This window comes from Tympanuchus pallidicinctus, unplaced genomic scaffold, assembly GCF_026119805.1.
Source record: "Tympanuchus pallidicinctus isolate F22 unplaced genomic scaffold, pur_lepc_1.0 scaffold15, whole genome shotgun sequence".
Classification (NCBI taxonomy): Eukaryota; Metazoa; Chordata; class Aves; order Galliformes; family Phasianidae; genus Tympanuchus; species Tympanuchus pallidicinctus.
The window spans coordinates 17,786,480-17,813,354 of NW_026294669.1; the positions used below are offsets into that span (position 1 = coordinate 17,786,480).

Consider the following 26,875-nt stretch of genomic DNA (forward strand, 5'->3'; position numbering starts at 1 on the left):
TATCACACAGTGCACTGTACCCCACACTTGCAGCAGTTCTCTAAGTTCCTTCCAAACAAAAGTGAGTGCATTCATTGTTCACATTGGACACAAGCCCAAATGTATAATTGCAACCAAAAATGGGAAAACAGATAAAGAAAGGGAGAAAAAGAAATCTACTGCTGTAGTGGCTCAGCTTCAACATAATAAAACTTATATTAGAATGTTGCTATGCAAGGAAAGGACATGACTGTCAGGTTGCCTGACAGTAGGAGCAGTTCTGAACTCAGCAGACGAAGAGACCGTTCTCTGGTACAATTGAACAAGGAATTCTGCCCATAAATAGTAGCCAGTATTAACATTAATAATAAATTCCTTCATTAAGACATAACAAACATTTACTTAACAGATTAATTGCAGAAGTTACTCAATTTTGGAAACAGTTCTGAAATGTATAAAGTATGATGAAAAACCATGTTGAATTGATAAACCTTCATGCTTCTTTTAGTCAGGCTCTAAATACATATGTACCGAGTTTATGAAGCAAGGATTTGGTAGCAAGAAGCTGTGGCAGTGGCCTCTGTGAGTAGAGCTCATCACTGCCCCACGTCACATAAGAGCCAGCTCCAGCTGCTCCAAAAGAGGCCCAATGCTGAGCTGTGAGCAACGCTGGGTGCACCTCTGGCAGAGCAGATTTAAGTAAAGGAAGAAGCTGCTGCACAGCAGCACCTGCAATCACCAGGGTCAGCAGACGAGTACAGGAGGTGCTCCAGACATGGAGCAGAAGCTCTGCGCAGTCCCAGAGGGACCTATAGTGGAGCAGGTTGTCCTCCAGAAGCCCATGAGCACCACACAGAGCAGATCTCCACGTGCAGCCAGGGAGAAGCCCACGGCGCAGCAGTGGGTGTGGCCTGGAGGAGGCTGCCACCGGCGGAGAGCCCTCACAGGAGCTGCAGGCCGTGGAGAGGAGCCTGTGGTGGGACGGGAGCGCGCGGGGCGCTGCTACCTACGGGGTCCTGCACTGGAGCAGTCTGCTCCTAAGTATCGACTCTGTGGTACAGAGCTGTGCTGGAGCAGTGCTTGGAGAGTTGCAGCCTGTGGGAAGTTCGTATGGAATCAGCTGGGGAAGGATGATCATCTCACTGCTCTAGTCTGTTAGTTATCAGCAATAACTTATATTGAGCTCCCAAGCTTGTTTTTTATTCATTATGGTAACTGGTGGCTATCCTCATCACAACCCCTGAGCACTTTTCTATCATGTTTTCTCTCCCTGCTCCTCTGTGGAGGAGGAGTGAGAAAGCAGCTGTTCTACAGTGAAACCACCACTGTGTACCAGCAGGAAAAGCATAAAACTGAGTAATGGGCCTTTTCCGACAAATGCTGAAACAGAGGATAAAGACCAACAGTACCAAGAAGAACCAGCAGTGAAACATATTTCTAAAATGTTTTGAAGTAATATTCACCTTGTTTTTGAGAAAGACCCGAACAGAGGGAAGAGATTTTTGGTGTTACGTTCACTCTCCCACTGCTCCTCCGGATCCCCTGGTTGCGGTACTCACTGCAGACTGGGGATGAATGAGAGGGCAACAGTAAGTTGTGAGCAATTGGAGTGCTCAGCCAGGAAGAACGTGATGTTCGTGTGGATGATTTCTTCCTCCGCTGGTGAGATTGCTGTTACAGCCAAACCAAGTATGCAGAGGTGCAGGTGAAGTTCAGAGACGTCAGTGTGACAAACCCTCTGGTCCAAGTCCTGGCAAACGCGACACAGACCTCGCAGCACGTCACTAGCAAACGCAGCGCCTTACTTAAGGGCCGCACGGTACTAACGGAGCCGTACCCGACCCGAGCCAACGTTCGCCAAGGACTGCGGTACCTCCGAGCACTTCACGCCCGCCGTTTGCTGCAGAGGCAGCGAACCACACAATGGTCCCTCACAGAGCACGCGGAGCGCGGGCCGGCGCTGCTGGGCGGGGTGGGCGGCACGGGCTCAGCGCGCGACGAGGCGGACCCGGCGCGCGGCAGCGGCCGTTGCAACCGTTGGAGACCCGGCCGCGGTGCCCTGAGGACGGCGGCACTCGGTGGGGCGGCGATGCGCCGCAGGGTGCAGCTCCAGCCTGCACGGGTTCCGCCGGGAAAATAAACATTTTTTTTTAATCTATTTTTTTTTTCTTTTTCTTTTTTTTTCCCTGAACAAAGCGCCCCAGTGTGAAGTTCGGTGTTGCTGCGAGCGCCCGGGAGTGACGACGTGCCCCGCGCGTGACAGGACAGTCCTCAGCCCCCCTCCAGTGCTTCTGGGGAAGTGGCCCCAGCGCGCGCGTTCCCGATGCCAACAGCCACCGCCTCGGCTGCGGTGCATTCCGGGGAGGCTGAGGCCCTGTTCCAGCCTCGGTCCCGCTGGGCCCGGCCCGACCGAGCCGCACCGCCGCGCTCTGCGGGCCCGGCCCGGCCCCTTGCACCCGAGGCGACCCCCGCCGCCCGCCTCGGCTGCCCCCTCCCGGAAACGGCGCCGCCGAAGGAGCGTGATCCGATTGGCCGTTACCCCTGACACGATCCCGCCTCCTCGGCGCGGCGCTAGCGTCGATTGGCTAACGGCGCTGTCAGTCGGAAAGGGCGAGTCCCCCCACTGCCCGAGCTGCGCTCTCGTGGGGCGGGCGCTGCTGCCGGGCGTCGCGGCGCTGGTGCTGGTGCGGCTGCGGGCGGAACAGGGATGCCGTCCGCGGGGCGGCGGGCGGCACTCCGGCGTGGAGCTGAGGGCGAACGCGGCCGGTAAGCTCCGGCCGCGGGGAGGGAGGGCGGATGCCCGTCTCTACGCGAGTCTGTTTCGCCCGGCGCCGGAGGGGCCGACGGCAGCGTGCCGGCACGGGCAGAGCGGCGGGCGGCGGGATGCCCGGGGCGGACCCCTCGCGGTGCCCTTCGGCCGTGCCCGCGTCCCGGCGCCCGGGCGGGACCGGCGGCGCGGCGGGAACTTCGGAGCGGCGGGTGTCGCTGCGAGGCGGCGATGCTCGCCCGGCGGTCGTTGGAGCGCGGCGCGGAGCTGTCATCGCCGCCGCCTTGGCAGGGCTGGGGGCGCCGCGGGGGCTGCGGAGACGGCCCCGGGATGCCACCCTCCCGGCGGGTGCGGCGGCAAAAGACCTGGGCCCCGCGGCGTTGCCCCGCTGCTGAGAGCGATCGCGGAGGGAAACCTTCGTGAACTGGGCGCCGCACCTGAGCGCCGCGGGCTTGGTCGCTCGGCGGGGCCGGGGGGCGGTCACGGCTGCACGCTGCGCCCTGAAGTTGGCGAAGCGGGGAGGGAAAAGTTAAAGGAGGTGAACCGTCACCTTGGTGGTGGTGGGCGGTACGTGACCGTTGGCTGTGAAGGCAGAGGAGTTCCGAAGACGAAGTCCCGTTGTCCACGCACACACTTTCTCATTGTTCTTCAGCCTCCTTTACTCCTAGTGATTGGAGGTGGTGCCGGAGGGCTTTGGAGAATTGCCAGATCTCGCAGATCGGGAGGAAAAGAAAAAGCCTTTAGATGCCCATTACGGTCGTTAACGTAAACATTCAGAATCTTGATTGTATCGCGTTGTAAGGAATTGTGAGGGTGCTGCCAAACTATGCGGTGATGGACCCGATCCGTCCGTCATGGAAGTAGAGAGGTTCTGAAATCGCTTCAGTAGTAAGCAGGGTCCAAAATTAACAGTTGAAGAGACAGCAGCTTCTGTTACATCTTGGCTATTTTGCATATGGAGGCTTTTTAAGCAGTACGAAACAGTTTCGTGTCTTTAGGAAACACCAAGAGCATTTAATTCCGACTCTTGATTCTTTTGTAGCTGTAAGCCTCCCTCCCTGCTTTCTAGGAGTGTATTGATTTGGTTCTCACCTTGTTGATCCATAGTGCTCTGCATCCTTAATTCAGTTCTGAGGGGCATTCTGTCATGTGATGCACAACGTGCTGTCAGAAATTTACAAAATCATGCGATGGGTGGCACGCATGGATAAATAACCAGAGTAACCAGAGTAACCGGTGGGAGCCCTATGGTTGCTTTGGAGAGCTGAAGCCTCGATTTACAGCTGCGTGGGAAGTACTAGAAAACAATTAGAGGTGTTCAATTTATAACTGATGCAGGTTAATACTATTCTCTCCCTGCATACTTATCCAATAAATATCTTTATTGACAGAACGTAAATGGCTAATGAAATTTCAGTTCTGGACAGATCCAGCAAAATGTCATATTGGCAAACCAGTTTTTCAGAAATACAGTTTAGTTATGTGAATCGATGTCCTTTGAGTGCTTCAGGTTAATTTAGATGCCTAGGGCAGAGAGTGATCCTGATCCAAGTGGCCATGACGCAGTGTCTGAGATGCACTTGGCTGTGCCTCATACCTCACCTGTGTTTTCCTTGCATGCCTTCTTTGGGAAATAAAAGGCAAATTTGATGGTGAAGATGAGCGGAATTCTTGCAAGACTACAGGCTGAAAACACCAACTTTCTTTTTTCATTCCCTTATGGGTAATGTACAAAATCTAAAAATCCAGTCTCTGATCAGTAGAAGCACCATCACACGAGTAGTCTTTATTTGTGATACTCATTTCACTGGGATTGTTCTCAGGAGGATTATGCAAGCAGGAGAATGTTTGCCACTGAATTACCTACACAGCCTTCTTCTGAACTATTTTCTTCATCATAGTTCTTCTGACCTTTTCCAGAAGATGAAAACATTTCAATCGTATATTTTCAGAAGGGTGCTTGATTCACTGTTGATTAATCTTCTTTGTCTGTTAATAAGTAATGAAGGTTTTCTGGAGCATTTTATTAATTATTTACATGTTGAAACCATTAATCAGCTATGGACTTACTGATAGTCATCGCTGTTGTCACTGCATGGTGCACATACCTAGCTAAAGCTAAAGGAGAACACACGAGTTGCAGAGACCGTTAGACTGCTCTTCGTAGTTTCATAAACACAGTGTATTCAACATAATGAGTCCATCTGTATGCTTTACAATTAGAAGGGCAAACAAACAAACAAAAAAAGTTAGATTGCAGATTGTAGATTTGTAGTAATAATTTTTTACAGGAAGTATTTCCATATGCATTGTAGTAAGAAATCTGGAACTAAAGCAGTTGGATAATCCTGTCACAACTGCAAGATTCGAAAAAGAGCGTTCCACTTTCCCATTTGTAGGCATGGGAAAGCGCTGCCTATTCAGTTGTGTAAATAAGGATGGATATGAAAATATTAGTAATGTAATTTACCAGGAGTAGTAGGCAAATTATTTTGATGCAGCTAAGTGAAACAAGCGGCGTGTATTTTCAGAAATACATATTTACATTTTGTTGAACTACTGAAGAGTTGCAGAAGGATCATAGAAAAGATGAATGAATGATGCATCTCCTTCGAGTTTTATTAGATCACACAAATGGAACACCGATCTTTTTGGAAAAGCTAATGCTGTTTTTGAACTGCAGTTAAAATACTGACTTGCAGCTGCACATACAGTATCCAGCAAATGCAGTAACTGCATACACTGATGTATGGAAGCTCTGCAGAATTCAAGATAAGCAAAGCACAAAATGCCTCTGCATCCAAGTGTTCCCTTCGTCACTTACTGGCTTCAGATGTTTCCAAATGCTGATAGTATCTGCTGCTGCCCAGCGCCGCTATAGGCGTATGTGAGCTGCTCTCTTTCAGCTCCTGTGTAGTCGATGAACGCGGTCCAATGAAGTCAACAAAGGATGCTCTTAAACAGGATGTGGGAATTCAGCTGGTAGGGCTGAGGACATAGCTTTTCAGCAGAGAAGCATGGCAAGAGTGGAGATGGGCAGTCCTGTGACTGACTGATGCTCAGTCAGGCAGGAGGAAATTTCAGCAGAGCTATGCAGACTGTAGATGTGTTGGTGGCTGAGATCAGCTTTCTAGAGTTCATCCAGGAGATAGAAAATACGTGTAGTCTCAAAGCCTTCGCCTGCATGTGGGTGGTATGAAGATGGAGGGGTATCAAGGTGTGATAATGAATGGTATGTCTCGTTTGCAAGCGCTCGTATCGCTACCTAAAATGTAAAATTGCTAGATATTTTGCACAGGTAATGGGAGTGGACACTATTTTTTAATGCTTCTGCGTTAAAATTCTTGTAGCTCTCAATATGACCTGCCAACAATTGGGAGTAATCTAAATATCTGTATCTGTAATAGTTATTAATAGTTACTAATGCATGTATGAACATATAATTTAATGCAGAACATACGTATTTCTTAAATATACGTAGTGATGCATGAAGTGTACACTGTATCCTTCCAATTAACAACAAATACCAAATACTGGAGAGGGAGCTAATGGGAAGGATGAAGGATACATTATACAACTGAAATCACGTGAGGATTCTGTTGAGCTGTATTTATTTACTTCTGTGGAGCATTGCAAGCATACCTTCTCCCTTTGCATAAGGTGTTCTATATTAACAGTGGTCTCAAAATACTTCAGTTATAATGTGCTTCCAATTTCACGTAGAAAAGAAGAGGTTGGAAAATATCCTATAGGTACTGTCTGCCACTCTAATTTTTTTAAGACTTCCATCTGAATACCAGTCAGTTTTAACTCTTATTACCTTTTGAGATTTGCTGTAGTAGAAATGTGAATGACTTATGTGCCTAACCTTGCCTCCCTTTGAGCTGCTCTGCAGATCTGCTGCTGGAGGAGCTGATGTTTGTTTCTTTTGTCCCTCAGCAGGTGGCTACATTTTCATTGAAATAGCTGATCCTGCTGTGGAACAACATCTGTGGCTTTGTAGGAGTCACACTGACTGAAATAATTCAAATATTTCCTCCTTAGTCTGACCTTATTTTTACATAAAGATATAGTACTTATTTATTGCTTACTATGGGATATGATATACTAGAACATATGCTGAAGGTCTTCTGTAACTCAGATCTGACCCATATCTTTCATAGCTGATAAGAAGCATGAGTGTAGCTTTTGTGTGTGTACGTTCTATCAAAGCTTGAAAGAAGGTGTAAAAAGAAAGATAAAAGGACAGAAGGAAAATTCTATTGGATCAGACCAGTGGGCTGTCAAGCTCAAGGTTCTGCCTCCAGCAGTGACATTGAGATGCTATTTAGGGACCATACACAAACCTAGTCACTTCACGTGTTCTGTTCCCTTGTACTTTCCCAGCATACTTCTTGTACTAGGGATGGTAATGCTTATTGCTTTTAGGGCCTATTTACAAACTTGCAAACCAAGAATTTGCCTGATTTTTCAAACCTGTTAATCCTTACTGCTTTTACAACATTTGTTTGCAAGTTTCAGAAATTTACTAATAACTTTGTAAAGAAGCTCCTTAATCTCTTGTGAACTGATCTCTTGTTTTGTCAGATGTCCGAGTACTCTACTACTGGAGGATTTAGCAAGCAGAAGTTTTATTTTATTCACTTCTCTCATGGCTTGATTGATCAAATCTTACTTCAGCCTTATCTCCAACTGAATGGCCTCTTCAGTTTCTTTTTCTAAGGCAGGCACTCATCCTTTTGCTATCTTATTTGCCTTTCTTTAACTTCTGATCTGTCCACAGACCAGAACTTCATACAGTTCTTGAGATGTAGGTGGGCCAAGTTTGCACAGGCGTCTTCAATCTTGTTACTAATTCCTTTTGTGCTGATATATTAGCCCAACATTTTATGATATTTTTTTCTGGTTGCTGTTGCACATAAAACTGGCAATTCTGGGGATAAGTCAATTATGATTTCTAGATTTCTTTTCTGAGTCATTAGTCAGCATCATGAATACATGAATAGGATTATTTTTCACTGTATATATTAGCTTATATTTATCTAAACTGAAGCTGATGTATCATCTTTTTGTCTACTGAGTTTGTCTACTGAGTTTTGAGAGGTACTTCTGGATTTTTTTGCCTATGGCATGGCATTACTTCTGTACTCTAAGGCAACTTCTTGTCTTTGTCATATTTTTTCCAATAGTATCATTTCTTAAGAGGTTTCCTTTTTTCTCACATGTACATTTGATGGCTGAGAGGAATAAAAGTGTTGCAGCAAACCAGTCATGATATTTGAAGATCTTAGAACTAGCTTGTACATAAGTGAAGCTTTGCTTTTTGGACCTGTTTTCTTTGTTGGTTTGTTTGCATTTGTTTCGTTTGGATTGGTTGCAGTGTGTTTTTTGTTTGCTTGTTTGTTTTGAACATCAGCAAACTTAAGGTCAGCAGAATAACAGGTTAAGGCTGTCAGGAAAAAAAAAAGGTAAAAAGAAAGAAAATTCTGAAAGGTGCCATTTATAGCACATAATCCAACTGCTCTGAATGGTTTGATTCACATTGATTGCTGTTAAAATTAAGCTTAATTAAAACCAAAAAAAGTTTTAAAACTATCAGAGAGCAAAGCGATGTTAACTCGAAGAACTTACTAAACATCTCTATGGATTGACTACAGAATGGTCTTAACTCCACTACTGTCTAATTAATCACCTTCCATTTGTGTGCTGCATTTCATAGTAATATACAAAATTATAAGCGATGCTTCCCTTCTCCTGCTCCCCCCAAGACCACCTAGAGCCTTTTTTCCAGCTGTATTAGAGGTCAGGCTGGAAGCCCACCATGTAGAAAAGATCTCTTCATATTCCTTGTTCAAATACAGGCTTCTCATTTGATATTCAGAGCATGGCACTTAGAAGAGCTGCTGCATTGCAAACAGAATTCAGAGTGAGGTTTAAAGAAACATTAGAAAGATATTATTAGTGTGCTGCACTATTGCTTGGTATTACTTAGCAATAAAACTGGTTTAACAGGAGTGACTCCAGCTGCTATCTGAAATCCTGTTGTCCCCTTTTCCCACCTGGGTAACCCCATCCCTCTGCTGTGCCACTCTTACCCCTTGCAGAACCATTTCTGTTTATTAATCTGACAGAATACAGCTCCTCCCAAAAAACCCTGGGTTTAAAAAACAGAACAGAAAACCACTTTCTGCTGGCTTCAATGTGCTTCATGGCAGATCTTATAAAGGATGAAGAAAGGAGGGAATAGCACGATGAGGTAAATGGAAAAAGAGAGCAAGGTGGATTGACAGGAAGCTGTTAAATTGGCTTATGAATTTGTCAGATCACAGCCTGAAGTGCTGTTCTCTTCCTTGACTTACTATTGTTAGAGTACTTGGCAGAAGCATAGGACTATTTTAATATTCAACCTATTGCTTTGTTAATTAAAATACTTAGCTTAAGGAATTATATTTTACATCCTTTAAAGGCCCCAGCTGTTCTCCTATCCGTTGATGAGGTCATCTGCTGTGTAAATCTGGCTCTCTAGATTGTGCTACCAGCTGTGGTTATTTTCAGCAATGGAATTCTTCTTTCATTTTGTTTTCCACCATAACACCAAAATAGACAAAATAGAAAGTAGAATGTTCTATTCAAGTATTTTATACATATATATATATATATATATATATTTCTACTATTTCAATTTAGTAAGGGGTGGTCCAAAGCCAGCTTCCTGAGCTATTTCTTGGCCCCTGTTTGGCAGAATCTCTAGCAAATGAGATAAGGCAGTGGTTTGCCACAGAAAAGGGCTTTGGTGTATCACTTATGTGTACAATTCCCAAAACTCTCCCAGTGATACTTTATGACAGAGTGATCCTGGCTCTGTGTACAGTAGCTGCAAAGTCATGGTCAGCTTTATATTAGCTGATACTGCTGAAGAATAATATGCAGTAGTGAGTTTATGATAGTCTGCAGAATGTCATCAGCAGATATGAACACTCATTAGCATACAGTCTACTCCTTAGTTGGTTGTGGGTTTTTTTTGAGTATTAAGTGGAATGTAGTGGTAATTGATGAATCTGCTCTGAGTACGTTTAGAAGCATACTGATAAAGCAGTGCCACTTACGCTGCTTATCTGCCTTAGGCAGACTATCATCATAAAGTGGAACTTGCCTTCCACTGGTTAATTATGACAGTATCTTCTTGCGTTAAGATGCATGCAATCATTCATCTAAAGTTTTTCTCAGATACATCTCTAGAAGAAGTCAGCTTTCACGTTACTAGGGTGGTTCATGTAAAGAAAGCCACTCTGATGCCCACATATTGTATTAATAAAATAAAGTCTGGGGAAGCATGTATTGGTTAATATGGCTCACCAGAAGTCACCTGGCAATCATTTTTAGAACTCAAGGAAAAAAAAGTTATTATCCCAATAAAAGTAAGAAATATACAGGTGCTAATTGAACTTGCCTTTCCTAAAGCACGTCCCTCTTCTCTGTTTAGTCATTCAGCCAAGTTGCTGCATGCTTTCATTCCACTACTAGGTAGTGGTTTGAAGTGCTTGTCCTGTAGTGAGACAGGACATCAACAGAGAGGTACATTGTGTCTGAGGATGTCCTGTATACTTGGTACAGCTGTCAGTGAAATGGAGACTCAGACCTGTTGCCTTCTGCCATACAGTAATGAAATTTCAGGAGATGTTGTCTATGAAGCAAAGCACTAATATCTCATGTATAACCAATACGGAATTGATTAAATGGCTTTACAGGGACAAGTTGGTGTGCCAGTAGCACAGAGCATTACAAGCTAATACTGCCTCTATCTGAGGATGTATCGTTTTGTGGTAATGAAATATTTTAATAACCTCAATCTCCTCTAGAGAAGAACCTCAGCTGTGTCTCTCTGGAGTTATTCTTCAGACGGGATTATTATTCTGCATAAATAACTTATGCAAAAAGCAGTTACAATAAACAGAGCCATAAGAATGGAATGACCATATTCAGAGTTAACAAATGCATAAAAAGTGAACTGGTACACAAGTTAGTAGATAAAAATTATAAAAATAAAAAGAAAATAAGTGGAAAAAAACAGGTTTAAAGATTGTTGATTTCTAGACAAGTTTCATGTTGAAGTCTCTATGCAAAGCCTACAGGACTTACTAATACAGTCTTTAAGATCTCAGTTAATTTCAGTTGGCCAAGTTCTCTATCCTCTCCCACGAAGGTTCAAAGTAAGAATTAACTGGCTTTCAGTCAGTTGTTTTCAGGATTTCGGTAGTTCACACATCTTCAGTGCATTTAACGGCTTTCTCTTGAACATAGCCTTGCAAAGAGTTATAGCTTCCTTTTCCCCAAACACTGTAATCTGTAGGTTCATCAAGATACTTACTATCTACTATTTCATGTTTGTTTTATCTTTGTTTATGAGGACTTAGCTTCTATAGAATGATTTTATTGTCAGGAAGATATCACTCAGTATTTCTAGTATATTCTGGAAATGCTCAGAGAAAATAATGAAAACTTTTTTGGGAGTTTGGGCTGGAAATTCAAGTTACCAGTGTGGCTAATCCTGAAATGTAGACTCAATGTAAGATTTAATGCTTTAGAAAAGCTTTGAAGTGTCAGAGGAAAGGGAATTTTATATTTGGTTTTAGCTCATTCAGCCATGTTTTTCTTAAAACAGTGCCTTCCAAACAAAACAGCAGTAGTCACTTCTCCAGAAGTGTTCAAGAATGGCATTCTTTTGTATTAATGAGAGTTTTGGATGTATATCCAATAGACAGTATAATTTGATACTCGTGACAGTAAAGCAGAGACATGATAGCAAATATTATATTGACTAATTAATGTTTTTCTCAACCTATGTTAAAATTTTATGCCTCTGTATAAGGGGTAAAACTGACAGCATTTTCTCCATATTTAATTCTTTTCTTCTCTACTGTACTTGACTTTTTAAAGGGTTGAACCTTCTTCTTTTTCCAGGCTACTTTTCTTTCTTGTCTTTAACAAAAGGTATTCAAATTAGCATTTTTAGAAAAAAAGGCAAATACAAAAATGACATGCTTGTTTTTACAAGGATAGTTTGAAGGCAAAACATTTCTAGGAAGCATGTGTGTACATGAGTATATTTACTAAATTTTTTTTTTTTATCCGAGTGAAATATTTTTTACTCTTTACTCTTCTGATTAACCTGGATATCTGTACATAGGAGGACATGTTGTACCCATATAGTGCCTTTATCCTTTCAAATATAAAAATTTTTTCATCATTTCTGGGCTAAGTTTAATCCAGTTGTTTCTTGTGAGGAAATTCTGAACTTTACTATGGAGCCTGAACACAGCTGTACAAAAATGTGTTACCTAGAATTTTGGTGCCTGTTATGAACTTAAAAGGAAACACTTTTTCTTCTCTTCTTGCTAGATCATGCCTTGTGTATTGGCATGACAACTGTTCTTTATACAGAAGAATCATGACCTTACAGACCTAAAAAACACAAAGCTTACAGAAAAGTCAACAGGACTTTGTTCATTAAATGAGAATTTAACTGAACTGAAAGCTGTGCTACTACTGATAAAACTTTGCGTCAAGCTCACACTTATAGTACGATAGCAGCTACACCAGCTACAATGAACTCTCTCATAGACTGCAGCGTGAACTTTTAGGTCTTTACTCAGTACAGAAGTGATGAACACCTGGAAATGCTTTTGTGTGTGTGCCTGCTAGGTAGCAAGTGACACTGAAGATGATTGCTTTGGTTCAAGAGTTTGGCATGTTGCGTAGCAGTAATCTAGCTAAGATGTATATCAGTGGCAGTGACATGACATAGAAAACGCGTCTGCTTCGCAGAGTCAGTTGTCTCCGGGATTACATTCTAGAGCTGTATTAAAACTTGGCCTAAGCTTGTATGTGAATTTTATTTGCACTTATTTCAAGGTCAGTTTCCCTAAAGGGTTGCAAGGAAGATGCTTAAGTGTAGTCACATGCAACTCATCCTATACTTTTTTTAATCAAAGAGGCTATCGATCAACATATGTGTTGTTTATTGTCCTTTCCTGATCTACTGAAAGGATAGATTGCATTCCCTCTAGAGCTCTGTAACACTTGTAAAGATGGATAGCATTTCCTAAAGGGAGAGGATAAGTCTTCTCTGCTTTTGCAGTTTGAATTGCTATTGTCTGTGGCTAACAGGTGCTGGTTTCTCTTCTGTCCCAGAATTGCTGTCTCTGTGACCATCAACAAGGCAACATGCCAGTGGAAGGTGATGTAGATCCTAAATTTTGTTAAGCCTTTACAGGACTTCCCCTCTGAACTGACGAAGCTGTGTGCATGCGCTTATTTTTAGACCATTTGCAACTGAACCACATATGTTTCACAGCATGACAGGAGGGATACAGGGCTGCTGCTAAGGAGTAGCAAGCAGTTTTGAAAAGGCTATATGCCTTTTTACACAACAGTGTTGCAGAAGATGTTGAAGGTTTGCAATAGAGTTTTTCAGTTGAATTTGGTAGTGGTGACAAGTTTGACATCTGTAAAACATGAACTCATACTTTTATCCACAAAACAAACAGCAGCAACTTAAATCTCCTCTATGCCAATGCATTAGTGCATTCCATTTATTTTATTACTTAGCATGAATACCTGTTGAGCAAACTTATGTACATGCTTTATTTTTTGCTTAGTTATTGTCTTCATTTAAAGTAATCGCATGATTTTATTTGTGAATAAGTACGATTTTTTTTAGGATTGTTTTTTTAAATGCCAGTAACTGTGACAACAGCAGTGCTTTTCATTTTGGTATGGATGAAATGTACTCATTTAAATGAACATGACTGCACTGAAAGTCTACTCCATGGGCAAAGATACCCAAATGAGTCCTGCGCTTAGAAGAAGACAATCACCATCACCTGGTGTGTCACTGCCCAACCAAGAAGATACAGCTGTGTCTGAAGAGTGTAACACTTGAGTCATCTATTTTTTCATTGAACCCAGAGTCAATCCTGTCTCTTTTAATGATCTGGCATTTTTATGTTGAAGTAAAAGACAGTATTTCTGGTAGCCTGACTGCCTGTAAAATCTTAATCAAAATTTCTCCAGTGTCCATAGCTTCCATGTATGCCAGTATTACATACATACAGCAAGAGAGAAAGTGCATTATTTTGGACAAAATGGTTTCTCTAATATTCCTTAAAATATTTGCTGATTCAGAAGAAAAAAAAATATGAATGGAATTGCAATAAAAAAATATTTGCCTGTATTAATTCTAGTTGGTTTTAGAACATTCTGTTGAATGAAAAGTCAGAAATTCACTTTACATATCACTAAAAGAAGACACTGTCATTTGATGGGGTATCTTCATGTGGAGTTCAGATTAAATTATTTGTTCTAGTGTTCACTAATTTCATTCAAGTCCCATGCATGTGTAAGCATACAAAAGTTGGTACTGTAAGCACAACAATTGATAATATACAGCCCTTTATACGTATCTTTCAGCTAGGGACTTCTTTTTTCACTCTGAAAGCAGCTTTTATTTAAAAGTTGGAAACTAATGCAGTTCTACACAAATATAAAATGGGTTTGTAATTTTTACTCCTTGAACATCTACTATTTAATAGATTTCTGCTGTAGTATGAACTTGGTATAATTTTGCTTGGCAAGAAAATAACTTTCTTTTAAAAAGAGGGTTCCTTGAGGGTTGTCTCAAAACATTGTTACGTGTGTTGTATATTTTATATATATTTACAGTGTTATTATCACACTTAAGGCAAATTTGAGGCCTTACTCAAAACAGACAAAATGTTACTCACTGCAGATATGCATGTTTGGTCTACTTATCATCAGTAAGAAAGCTGATGATGGAAGGTCAAGGAAGAAAGGATGACTTGACATGGGATTGCAGAGAACCAGTCTCTCTATCACACATCCTTGGTGTTTGAAATGTTGTGGGATTCGACCACTAGGAAATATGCTTTGAATAATGTGTGACTAGTGCTAGCTGTTCTTGTCTGCAGTGACTACCACCACATTAAGTATAACAGTTAAATAAAGAGTATAATAAAGCCATTTTACCTATTCTAAACTAATCAATTCTACGATTCCATAATTATAACCAACCATTAAGCTAGATCCATAGTCCAGAAATGCCTATTTTGAAACCAAATAGTCCAACTTGAAACCAACTGCATCCTCTGGCTCAGTCTTCCTTCTCAGCAATTCCCTCATCGTTTTTTTGGTAATAGTTCTTGTTCATCGTTTGTCCCCTATTTAGCAGTACAAGAATACTGAACTAGGTGACCCCAGCACAAATAACATCCACCTTGTAGCTTGCCTGCCGGTGGGGAGGTTTTTGGCTGCTGCCACCCCTTTTTGCCTTGACAGAAGTCTCAAATTGCTTAAACTTAGATGCAGTTTAGTGGAAGGTTCTTTTCATGTTTGAAAGTTAGCTGCTATTACTCATTATTTCTATTAATATATTTTCTTGTACGTTAAATGAATGCAAAACTTGCAATAGCTACATTTTCCTATTTGCTAGATGTGATGCAAGAATGAGGCTAGTATTTTTAAAGAAGGAGTAGTAATCTCTGGCTTTCCCCAGGAAGCTCATTTAAAGCGATTTAAGGTAACATGGGAAGCAGCAGTCCACTTTAAAGCTGGTAGTCCTTTGGAAATATATGCAGTCCCATTCAGTTTGTAAATGGAGTCCCACCAAAAGGCAGTCTTTCTAGTGTTCCACAGAATAAATCCTGTCACTCTTTCCAGCATGCTAGTAATTCATTTCACACGTAAAATGGATTTCTAGCTTATAACAAGATTATATTTCTTGCATAAATGCTTAGTTTTTATTGAGGAGATAGTTCTTGTTTTGGGACAAAAAACCTTGGGGGTAAAATAATTGAGATGGCAAGTTTGCAGGAGGAAAACTTCAGTATCAGAACACAAACTAGGCAAAAGGCTAAAAATGCATCTTAAGGACCATTAGTCAGAATAATTTGAGCTGACAGTAGCCAGGATTGTTTTATATATGAAGTTCATAAAATAGCAAGTTGGTTTCTTGAGATAATAAAAATACTAAAGGGGTACATTTTTGCTGTAGTTGCTAGGGAGCTGCTTATGCTCTATTTGTGGGGTATAATGGGAGTCATGTGTGAAATGCACAACACTGATAATTTACCTCAAACTGGTTTGAACTGCATATTATATTCACAGAGCACATCTCATTGTACAAGTGAAGATGATGAGATGGATGATGTTAGAAATGTAAGGTGACAGAGCCACTGTGGTATACAAGGTACAGAACATGTGTCAGTAGGCTGTCAAGAGCATGACATGCCTAAAGGATTTGTGGGTAGGGGCATGATTCTACCTGCGTTATTTGGGAGACAAGCATGCTGTCATTGGAATTCATTTTTGTTGAAAATGCTGCCTTAACAGTTTTCAGTATTTAACAGTATTCTTAAAACTACAAATTATGTAACCATATTGTTTCCTTTTTTCCTAATGTAAAGCATTTCCAAAAATTATCCAAATATCATTAAATACTTCCATTTTAATATCATATTTAAAATTTCAAAAAAAAAAAAATTCCTTATTGAATCAAGACAATGATACTGTCTTGAAGCTTAAATTAATTGCTTTGCTCCTTTGAGCAACGATGAACGTTTTTCTCCTATGCTGTATGCAGAGATCAAGTGTGTTTTCCTCAGCAATTACGGCATTTGTTCAAAGTGAATTAGAAAATCAAAAACATTAGGAACTCTCTTTAATGAGATGATTAAAGAACCAGGCAAGCAGTGTGATACTCAAATGAAAATGAAAGGTATTTCTTAGCACTTTTAGACAGTGCAGAAATTCAGATAGGACACAAGTTGTGCTGCATAGTTAAACTGCCTTAAAGGTTTGCAGAGTCTCAGAAAGTTGCTTGACACAACTATGTTTGTAGTACTTGATCAGTTGTATCTTTCCAGGCTCAGCTGCCTCACCTTCAAGAATGCTTTCAACAAGCAACCTTGCTGTGAGCTGTCTGAAAACATGATGTTATTTCTAACAGCAATTTGAAACTCACTAGGCCCAGCCTTCTCAAAACTGGGCAGATTATTGACTAATGCATGCTAACAAAATGCACCTGAAGCTGTGACAGTGTAGAGTAGCCAAAGTTTGTTTGTTCAGTTTTTGTTATAGTTCTCTTTTGGAGATTAAATTCTGACTGTTCCAAATAGGTTTTTTTTTATTTCTCTAGTCAAACTTTGGGTATTTGACTCTTCCTTTAGAGCTGCCACTAGTCTAAATTCTGCAATTTTTCATAGAAGTCCAATTTTGGTGGTTTTCTTTCTCCCAAATAGATCTTCTCATATTGAGGCAACGTCTCAAATTGATTCTAAGAGTTCTGTTCACAGTTCAAACTTTGTGTGATTCCTTCATTTGAACAGATTTGTTCCAGGCACATTGTACAGAGAAACAATTGCTTAATTTAAGAAACGTTCCAAATTTAATCAAATGCAGGAGCCTTCTCTGGAATATTTTACCTTTTTCTCTTATTCTCATTTTTCTTAATTCATTTCTTTCTGACTTATATGATTTAATTATTGTTGTTTATGATTCATTTAATTATTTGGCTTTGCTGTTACAAATGAAACTTACAAAACCAGTCACTCCAAAAGGAGATGGGCCTCCTCATCATTTAAATCAAAATTCTATTGATCCTTTTCCTGAAGTCCAGCACTAATTTATTAGCATTTTTATGTGTGAAATGATTAAAAAAAAAAAAGTTGCATCTTGTCAAAAACGTTTTCAATCTGCAAATGCAAGGTAAGATGTCAGATATTCCCAGACATCATACTCTATTTTTTCTCTTTCTTAAAAAATGAAATATTTTTTATGCCTGCAAGGGAAGTTGTGATGTAAACACATGTCAGTGTAAACACATCTTCACAAGGGGCTTTTATATTAGCTTGCAGTCAACTGATACTCTGCAAGAGATACTTCTAGTGGTTGAATTCAGAGAAGTCTGTAATAGCAACATAGTGTAAGTTCCAAGTAAGTTCCAAGATAGCCATATGCTGCTGAAAAATGGAACATCCATCAGAATCACACTGGATTTTAGTGCCATTCTCTAATTATTGATAGAATTATATGTGGTATTACTATTATTGTATGCCATATATAGTTATATAATATTATAGTATTTTATATATAGTTACATAGAAGTAGCTTTGATCCCTCTGCAGTTTGCAGTGTAAATGCAGCTAAAAACAACAGCCCGTTCTCAGCAAACAAAAAGACTACATTGTTAATGATTCGATCCATGTTATATATGAATTATAGGCTACTTTGGAATTTGTAGTTTTTGCAGTCAAGAAAAAGCATGTTTAATGGAAGATAAACATTTTCTAGTAAGCTGTAGTTTTACAGAGCTTAGGTTCAAATTTGATGAGCTTGTTGACAATCTACTGATTTCTCTCTACCTTGGAAAATCTCTTAGGTCAACTGAGAGTTCAGTGTTTCATCACGGATACAAAATGTAATCTCAGTGTAATTACTGATGTTGTGCAGACAGTCTGAAAACTATATTTGCATTTCCAGAATTTTTCCATTTCTACTTCAAGTAGGTTACTGGGAAAATATTCTCAAAGATTGCTTGTGCAAAAGGATGTAAGAGATTAGCAAACAGCGGTGACCTTTTTATGTCCTAACTATCAAACTGATGGTTGTGCGCATTAGTGAAGTGTATATTTTGTGGAGATCTGCACAGACTTCGTAGAGAATTACACTTCGGACAATACTGAGATTTTCAGGCTGTACTGAGGGAAAAGGATGTAGGAACAGATACACAGCACTCTAATTTTAATCATTCTCTACACTTTTGTTGGGAACAAAAATCAAACGAGCTTTGGCACTGAGCTGTTAAAACCTGGATATTTACAAAAGGTAAAATGAACATCTGTGAAACCTGTTTCCAGAGGAGCAGCCATCTGAAGTGTATGCACTCATATGCAGATCCCTGGTGCTCCCAGGGAAATGCTCAGGATTTTGAGGTGCAGCGTAGGGAAAATACTGCAGTTACTGCTTCTGCTTCCATAAGCTTGTTGGCTGCAAGGGTGAATTGAACAATGTTGCGTTGATACAGCTTGAATTGACGGTAATAATCCTGCAGGCAGTAGCAGTTAAGAGCTGCCATAATGTGACAGTTGCCAGTGGTGCAACTCCTGTGCCTGAGAGCAGGAAGTGCTGCACAACTAGCTTGGATGGTTTACAAGATATACGGATGATTCTTAGATGTCCAGAGAGAGCAGCTTTGTAGTGAGTATGTAATTCAACGCTGTAATGTCATGGATAAATTCTGGCACTTTGTTTTTAATGGCATGTATTGTATTTTCTTAATGCTAGGCCATTCCCAATGAACTTAAATAGTTAGCAAAGGATATTCCTGGTGCAGACAGTACCCAAAGTGCAAACAAAATCATACAAGTCGGTATGAATGTACTGATGGTCAGTATTCAGAAAAAAAATAATTCACACAACTTTGTGTGCGTAAATGTTTGTGCTACAGGGAGGATAAAGCTGCATGATTCTAGGAACACTGGTGATCATGCTGATGGTGCCTTTCATTATTGGGGATCACGGTGATTAAAATAGATATTCAACTGCTCATTTCATTTTTGTGACTTGCTCCTAATCAACAGGTAATCCCTTTTCTCATGGGTTAATCACACACACAAAGCAACTTACTTTCTCAACATTATACTGCAAACGTCTTTCTTCCAGTATGTTTTAAATGTTTTTTTCCTCCTCACTTAAGTCTGCTTTAAATATCTAAATTGACAAAACCAAGTACTGCAATTGAAGCAGGATTTGAAGAATTCTGATAATGTCAATTATCAAGAAGAAGGTTTTCACAGTACAATAATATTTTTTTTCAGAATCTCTGCTAAGGAAGGTAAAGGAACAAGAAAGGGATTTCTGGGATTCAAAGAAAAATAAATAAAGGCTCAATTAGCATGAAAGCAAAAAAAAAAAAGTGCTAAGTCTCAATATGAACTCAGGTCAAGTGCCTTTCTCTGAAACATGAACATAAAATTCCTTTTTTAATCTTCTGGCCATATTACATTCACAACAGACTTTTTTTTATTTCAAGTGTTTAGAAATTTGAAATTGTACAAATCCCAGAGTATCTTGGGAAGGAACCTTCAGAAAAACAAAACAAACAAACAAACCCTGAACTGTTTAAAGACATAAGAGAACTATAAAAAGAAGTAAGATATTGGACCTGGAGGGGATTTTTGTAGTCATAATGGATGTCTAGGTTTAGTCTCTGTGAAAGATAAATACGTTAGAAAAATTGTAACAAGGAAATCTAATTTGAAAAGAAATGTTGCTCATTTATGAGTTATGTTGGTGCTGACAGACTCCTAATCGAGAATAATAAAACCAATGTTCATTGGAAGAACCACAATGAAATCAGAGTTTAATCTTCAAGCAAGCTTTCTCTTTCCAAATCATACATTTGTTTCCCTTACTTGCTGGAGTAGCTTGGGGTGTGCTGAACTTGCATGTCTGCAAAAGCTGAACAGTGGCTGGCCAGGAGATGGCTGGGGAAGGAGATACCCTCTATTCTATCCTATTTAGCAGCAGGGGGCTGAAGGTGGGGCTGCTTAAGACAGGTGGCACTGGAGCTGCTCAGGAATATGGCCCAAGGCAGCATGCCTCTGGAGCAGTGCATACAGTGTACGCGCTCAGTGATGCATTAAAGGGATGGCCTTGCTGCACAGAAGTGATCTGGAAATAACGAACACAAGTGAACTGCCTTATTCTGCCATTACATCATTAATTTCCACTGCTGTGCTTACCACAGTTGTTTTAGAACTCATAATTTCAAATTTTTCATATTATGAATTTTTAACGGTTAACAGGTTGGATCTCGAGATGTACACTGAAAACTACTTTTGACAGAAGGTTCTCAGGGAATCACCCATGACCTGGTTATGAACCACAGGAACTTTGCACGCAGCTGGCAAAGGGCTGCTTTGATCAGTGGCTGGCTAGGCTAATGATCACTGGGCTGTAGCAGTGACTTGTTCTTTCCAGTTGTGGGAGGATGAAGAGGGATTGGCCAAAGTTACACACAAGCACTGAAGAATTTAAGCTGAGTTATGTAAAAGCTACGTAGTGCCAGCCTACCCAGGCAGTTGCCACCTACGCCTCTCTACTCCCATATTGGCTACTCTTTTTAGAAACAGAAAAAAGAAACTTTGAAGTGATGCTCTTAGTAAGCGTGAACAGAGGATGACTGGTGATGGCCTTCCTTCAGCTTGTTGCCTGCCTCATCAGTAACAGTTACTGTCTTCTCAATTTAACATTTGCTTTTAAAAGGAAAGTTAAGAAAGCCCATTTCATGACCAGATCATTTTTTACCCCTGCAAATTCTGGAGATGCTGAACAGGACTGAGCATCACATCCTCTATATGGGCATGTCTGTGTGGCATAGGCTTTGGTTTGTTGTTCTTTAGCTGCAAACTAATTTTAAGAATGCTCATGATCAACATCCTTGATGATAAATGAAGCACGTAAACAAAGAAGACGGAGCTCTTTTTTCGCTCTGCTGAAGTGTGGTACAGTAAGAATGATAGCATCCATAAAACAGCACAGTCATTTACACTTCTATACTCATTTGCTGCTGTGTGTGGTATTGTAAGATATGGGGCCAGGACAGAACACCAAAATTATTCATCCCAAGACATGAATGAAAAGCAGAGGGCTTTTTGTTCAACTATTCTTTAAAATAGACTGTGGTACAGCACAAGAACTTTTCAGGAGCTTCATAGAGGGGATCCCTTCTATGCCTACATTAGAGAACCGGAAATGTGAACAGTGCAGTTCTGCCTCTCTTTCCAAGAAGATTGGCACAGTAGATTGATTAAAATGGTGAGAGCTCTTGGGCAAAGTAAAGGTCTCTAAAAGCTGTAAACTTGTCATGTGTACTCAGCATGCTATTTGTCCACCTGTCTGGCTGCAAACCTACATAGTTTAAGTGCCCGAATATTTTTTGGCCATATCCAACAGACAGATCTTAGCCAGACGTGTCTTTTTTGAAGAAGATGACTATACCGAATATAATAATCTTCAGGAATGTATTTAGAGTCATAGCTCACCTGAATTTAAAAATAAATAAATGTGTATCTAATAAAGATACATTTTTCTGACTGATAACAGCAGTTAAATTTTGCATCATTTTTTCATCAAAATCGATGACCCTCCAGATACTTCTAATTTATGTTTTGAAACACTGTTAATGCAGTGAACATTACTGTTCTGCCATTCTGGTTTTGTTCCATATCTGGTGACAGAAGAGACAGCTGTGATGTATGAGTACTGTACAGGAGTCCTTGGCCCTGCCTCCAGCCCTTTATCAATTGAAGCGTAGAACTTTATGGGGGGCAGTTGGGCTTCTGACCCTATGAAAAGGGCCTCTCCCTCTGACAGGGAGGTGTTACCTGTTGTTCGAAACAGCTTTTGAATGACAAGCTAAGGAACAGACTTAACAGATGTGGAAAGCAGTTGCTTGCAGACGATGGTCAGCAAGAAATAGGCTAAAGCAAGATTCAGACAAGCAGAAAAAGGAAGAAATAAATAAACTGATGCAGCTGCTATTTTTGTACTCGAAACCTCATCTAGAAGTAATTGTTTTGGAAAGACAGCTGATGGAATTAATAGCTCAATTCCTTTGGAGATGTTTTTTTGGTGTTGTTTCTTGTTTTAGAAAAGAATCACCTTGTACAAGGCATTGTTTTCTACCTCTGTGTCTAACTTGTGAATTATATGAATGTAATTATTTTAATTTATTCCTGAACACTGGTGTACTTTGTTAAGCACACACATCTTTATAGAGAGGATACTGCAGTAGACACGTGGATAATGTCTGAATTACTCTGTATGATAAGCATTCAAAGACTGTATACTATGTCCAAACCATTTCTTTCCACAGAACATTGAGAGCCTAGTGGACAGTAGCCCTCATGATGATTAGCACCATTGGAGTAGAATAATGCAGATGACAAATAAGAGTGATCCTGTTTGAGACAGAGATGCATTGCCGAATTTTAGAAAAAGTTTGTACTATTTTCATAATTTTTTTTTTTTTTTTTAAACATTTGCCCTAGCCTATTGGTCAGCTTCCTTTAACTGAAGGCAGCTAGCAGCTGACATAGCAGTTTTATCAACTACTGAGAAATAAAATGTTATGCTTCAGAAAAATTCAGTTCTCAAAGTCCATCCCTAAAGATCAATAAAGCTTCTCCTCCAGTTAAAGCATTTCTAATGAACACTAAGTTTTTAAATGCAACATTTTTCCTCACCTTTCCTAAAAACACAGATTTAAAAACTTGAACCTAAAGAAAAAACAAAAGCTACAGAGGATTTCAGATGAAACACGGTAAATCTGGTTGTAATTTTTGCAGTCATTAAATTGCCTTCTGCATTGGAGGTAATGAATAAATTAATCTAAAATTTTCATGGACGCAAAGATGTATTACATGAAATCTTTAAAAAGTAGAACCGTGATTCAATTTTCAGTCTTGCACAATTACAGTAAGACTTTATATTCATTTTTCTGAATCTCCTGCTCCAAAGCAAAGCATCACAAGACCTAGTTCTGTGGTGTTTTGTCATGTTGGTCTTTTTTCCTACTTCAAAGGTGCATTATGTTTATTCTTTCAGTCAGTACCCAGTTAATCCGATTTAGTTTGGAACATCAAACAGTAAAGAACTTCCAAATTCCAAGTATATCTTCATTAATATTTACATCTTTCCCTTTAAGTACTGTGAAGCAAATTCCTTCAGGAGGTGGTGGGGAAGGAATCCGAGCAGTGTGGTCTTGGAGGCAAAGGGTCTGCTTGTGTGAGGAATATCAAGGCCACCTTAACTGCCAGACAGTGTACACATCTTCTCCACCTCCTCCCAGCACCTGCTCCTGTTGGTAAACGTTTCCTTAGTAGGCTCCCTTTAGTTACTCAAATATTTGTCTGAAGCACATTGAAGCCAAATTCTGTTATCTTGTAGCAGAGACAAATTTAATTGGTCTCTGGACAGTATAAACTTTTGAAGACTTTTCAAATCTTCGGGCTCTCTCTTAAATTATTACATTCCAGCAAACTTCTGTAATGAGAAGCACTTGTTTTTTCATCTAAGAAATTTAACGTGAACCACTGTTCAAAGCTGCAAATAATTATATAAACTTCCCTGCTGTTGTATGTTGTGTAACATGAAATCTTCTGGAATTCCTTGCAATACCCTTTATTACTGGTAGTGACATGTAGTCTACAGAGTTGGTGACTGTATAATCAACGGATATTAAGATGTTATAATCACAAAAGAACAAGAGAGTTAGGCAAAGTAGACTAAGATAATAAGGAGAACAAATGGAAGGCTTACCCGTATGCTAGGCTCACTACAGAAAGCACTAGAAGAAAGGATCTCCAGACAAGATCCTTCCCCACTGGTAGCCAGCTCTTAAATAGGTCTAGGATTGCCTTCACCTGTGCTCCTCCGGCTGACTCATGGATCGCCTCAGGTGATCAATCGGAGGTTCAGGCCATGACTCAGCAGTTCCCATACACTGACTTTGTCTCAAAATTAATGAAGCAGTCAGGAAGCTTTCTGTTAATTTTTAGAATATTAATCATTTGAGTCATTCCTCATCTTTCTGATCTTTTCCAGTGGCCTTCAGAGCTCTGTACCTCAAAGAGGTTCCTACAGCTTGCTGTTAGTGCAAAAAGGCACATTCAGCTATGCATGGAGTCAACTGAGTCTGATAACTGTATTTTAGAAATATCCTTTAAAAAAATTCTGCGACTTTCATTTATGATTTAGAATCTGAGTGGTGAACTACCACACCTTAAAGATGAATCTCAGATGTCATCGAAGCATTACAAAACTGGAAATGTATTTGTATGGAATTGCTACAAATCGGTGTGCTGGAGAATTTGTTCACTAACACGTTTCTGTTGAAAAAAACATAATATAATGTATAGTATAATATAGGAAAGGGAGAGTGTATTTTCATGATTATGCAGATAAAAATATGATGTAACTTGCTTTTCTTGTTCTTTTTGTAACAGGGGTGCTTTTATGTTTCTGGATAAGAGTAATACTAATAGTCCTAATACTTAAAAGGTCATGGAGCATGTTCTCAATAAGAAATAATTATCACTCCCTGTTTTGATATACTGATCAAAAATAAGATGAAAAGAATCTGAAAGAAAATGATGAAACTGAAATAACTCATCAGTTTTGACTCAGAAATAATCTCAGAACTTTGTGTTAGAAATGAGCCCATTCACTAAATTTAAACATTTGGAATAACATTTAAGTATTTTTGATAATTGGTGCTCTTCTGTAAGCAGAGAAAATACAAGGAGGACACTATGTTCAGCATATTTGGTATTTCTCTAGCCAACAACTAGAAGTACATTGACACTTGTTTCTAAGTAGCATCAACAAGGAGAGGAACTTTCAGAATTCCGCCAACTGTGTGAAACAGGCTACTTGGGGATTTGCTTTGTCAGCTCTGTTTATGCAATAGAAGAAAAATAATTTTCATGAAGGGAAATACAGAAATATAAGGAAGAGCCTGAAAGTTGAGAGGTCTTCTTCCCCAGTTGTTTGGGATTTTTTTTGTCTGGCAGTAGGATTTATTTTTTTATACTGAATGATGGGGTTATGGTGCAATGGGGATAAAATACTGCATTTTTTCGTGGTCCCATTCAGACAACCACTTTCAGTGAGCTAAAAAAGGGCCCATCTCTGGCCCCTTTTAAACCATTCCTGCCTTACTTAGCAGCAGAAGTGAACTCCTGTCCTCATGCATACATGCAAAGTACCAGTGTGTGTTCAACTGTTTATATAAAACATCTGTTCTGTTTTCATTTCAAAGCTGGTCTTGTCATTTCAAAGTTTAACTTTTGATTGTAGCTAATTTTTTCTGGGAAAAGAACTTGCTACTAGGGACAGTGTTTTGTCACCTTTGGAAAAGAGATCAAGCAACACTGTGGTGTGTTTGGGTAAATTCAGGAGCTAAGTTTATCCCTCAGAAGCTCAGAAGAACAAGAAAATACTAAAGATTCCCTTGCTCTTCCACATTCTAAAACAAGCAAACAAAAAAACTGCATTTCTCTACACTCGCAGAAAGAAGAGCTACTTGGAGAACCAATTTTTGAAGGTTATGGAAAAAGTGAAACTAACTTGTTTTGCTTGACCACCCAGTAAATAGTAGTAAAATAAATATTGTAATATTAAAAAAAATAAAAATAAAAAAATAAAAATCATACTTTTTTTCACCAAATGATAGCAATGTGTAAAGCACCAAAATAAGGAAAGCTATATTGCACATGTATAACACCTATTACATTTGCTTTTTTTTTTTCCATTGTAACTCCCATAAAAATGGAATAATTCAATGTTAATGACAGCATAAAAATCAAGAGCCTTCTATCATTTGGAAACAATCATTTCTAGCAAGACCTCCCCTTAGGAAATTAATTTCCCATTAGGAAATGTAAAATCTTTGTGGATAGAAGGCTCACCTTGCTGAGTTTGAAACTATGCATGACTGAAAACTTTCCAACATCATTTATGGGTGGAATAGGGAGAGTCAGCACCTATTACGCCCCCTTCCTCAACATCCCCTGCGAGAATCACTGAGGTTTAGAGATGGATATGAGGTTTAGAGATGGAAATGTGGAGCTCAGCGTTCAGCTAAATAGTTAAAAAGAGCTGTGAGAGTCCTGACCAAAGCCAGCAGAAACAGTGGGGAAAAAAGTGGAACTTTGTAGCAATGATGATAGCGACGGTATTGACAGTCTGACATGACAAATCCTTGTTTGCAGGGGGAATGATTTGCAGTTAGCAGATAAGGTCAGACAGAGGATGTTTCTTACCAAGTCATCATGGCTTGCAAAAAATTTCTGGTTCACCCTGAGGCAAGTGGCCCTGTCATTCACACCAGCTTCTGCCATTTTACCCCGTTACAAACCTGACCTTTCTATCCTTGAATCTTGTATTCTAACTATACATGTGTCTTGGGTATTGTAGACAAAGGGAGGAAATGTGAACTTCCATTATCTAAACAAACATTTAAATATAAAAACAAAACAGCTAGTTCCT

The 26,875-nt window shown here is 39.9% G+C and overlaps 1 protein-coding gene across 4 annotated transcripts in view; it reads left to right on the plus strand.

The window, feature by feature from the left end:
* The first annotated feature begins 2,608 nt into the window (after positions 1 to 2,608).
* B3GALT1 (beta-1,3-galactosyltransferase 1) overlaps positions 2,609 to 26,875 on the plus strand; it is a 179,714-nt gene continuing 155,447 nt past the window's right edge. For all 4 annotated transcript variants that reach the window (XM_052675001.1, XM_052675000.1, XM_052675003.1 and 1 more), the window contains exon 1: positions 2,609 to 2,745. The gene's annotated coding sequence lies outside the window, so the exon portion shown is untranslated. The remainder of the gene's footprint in view (positions 2,746 to 26,875) is intronic.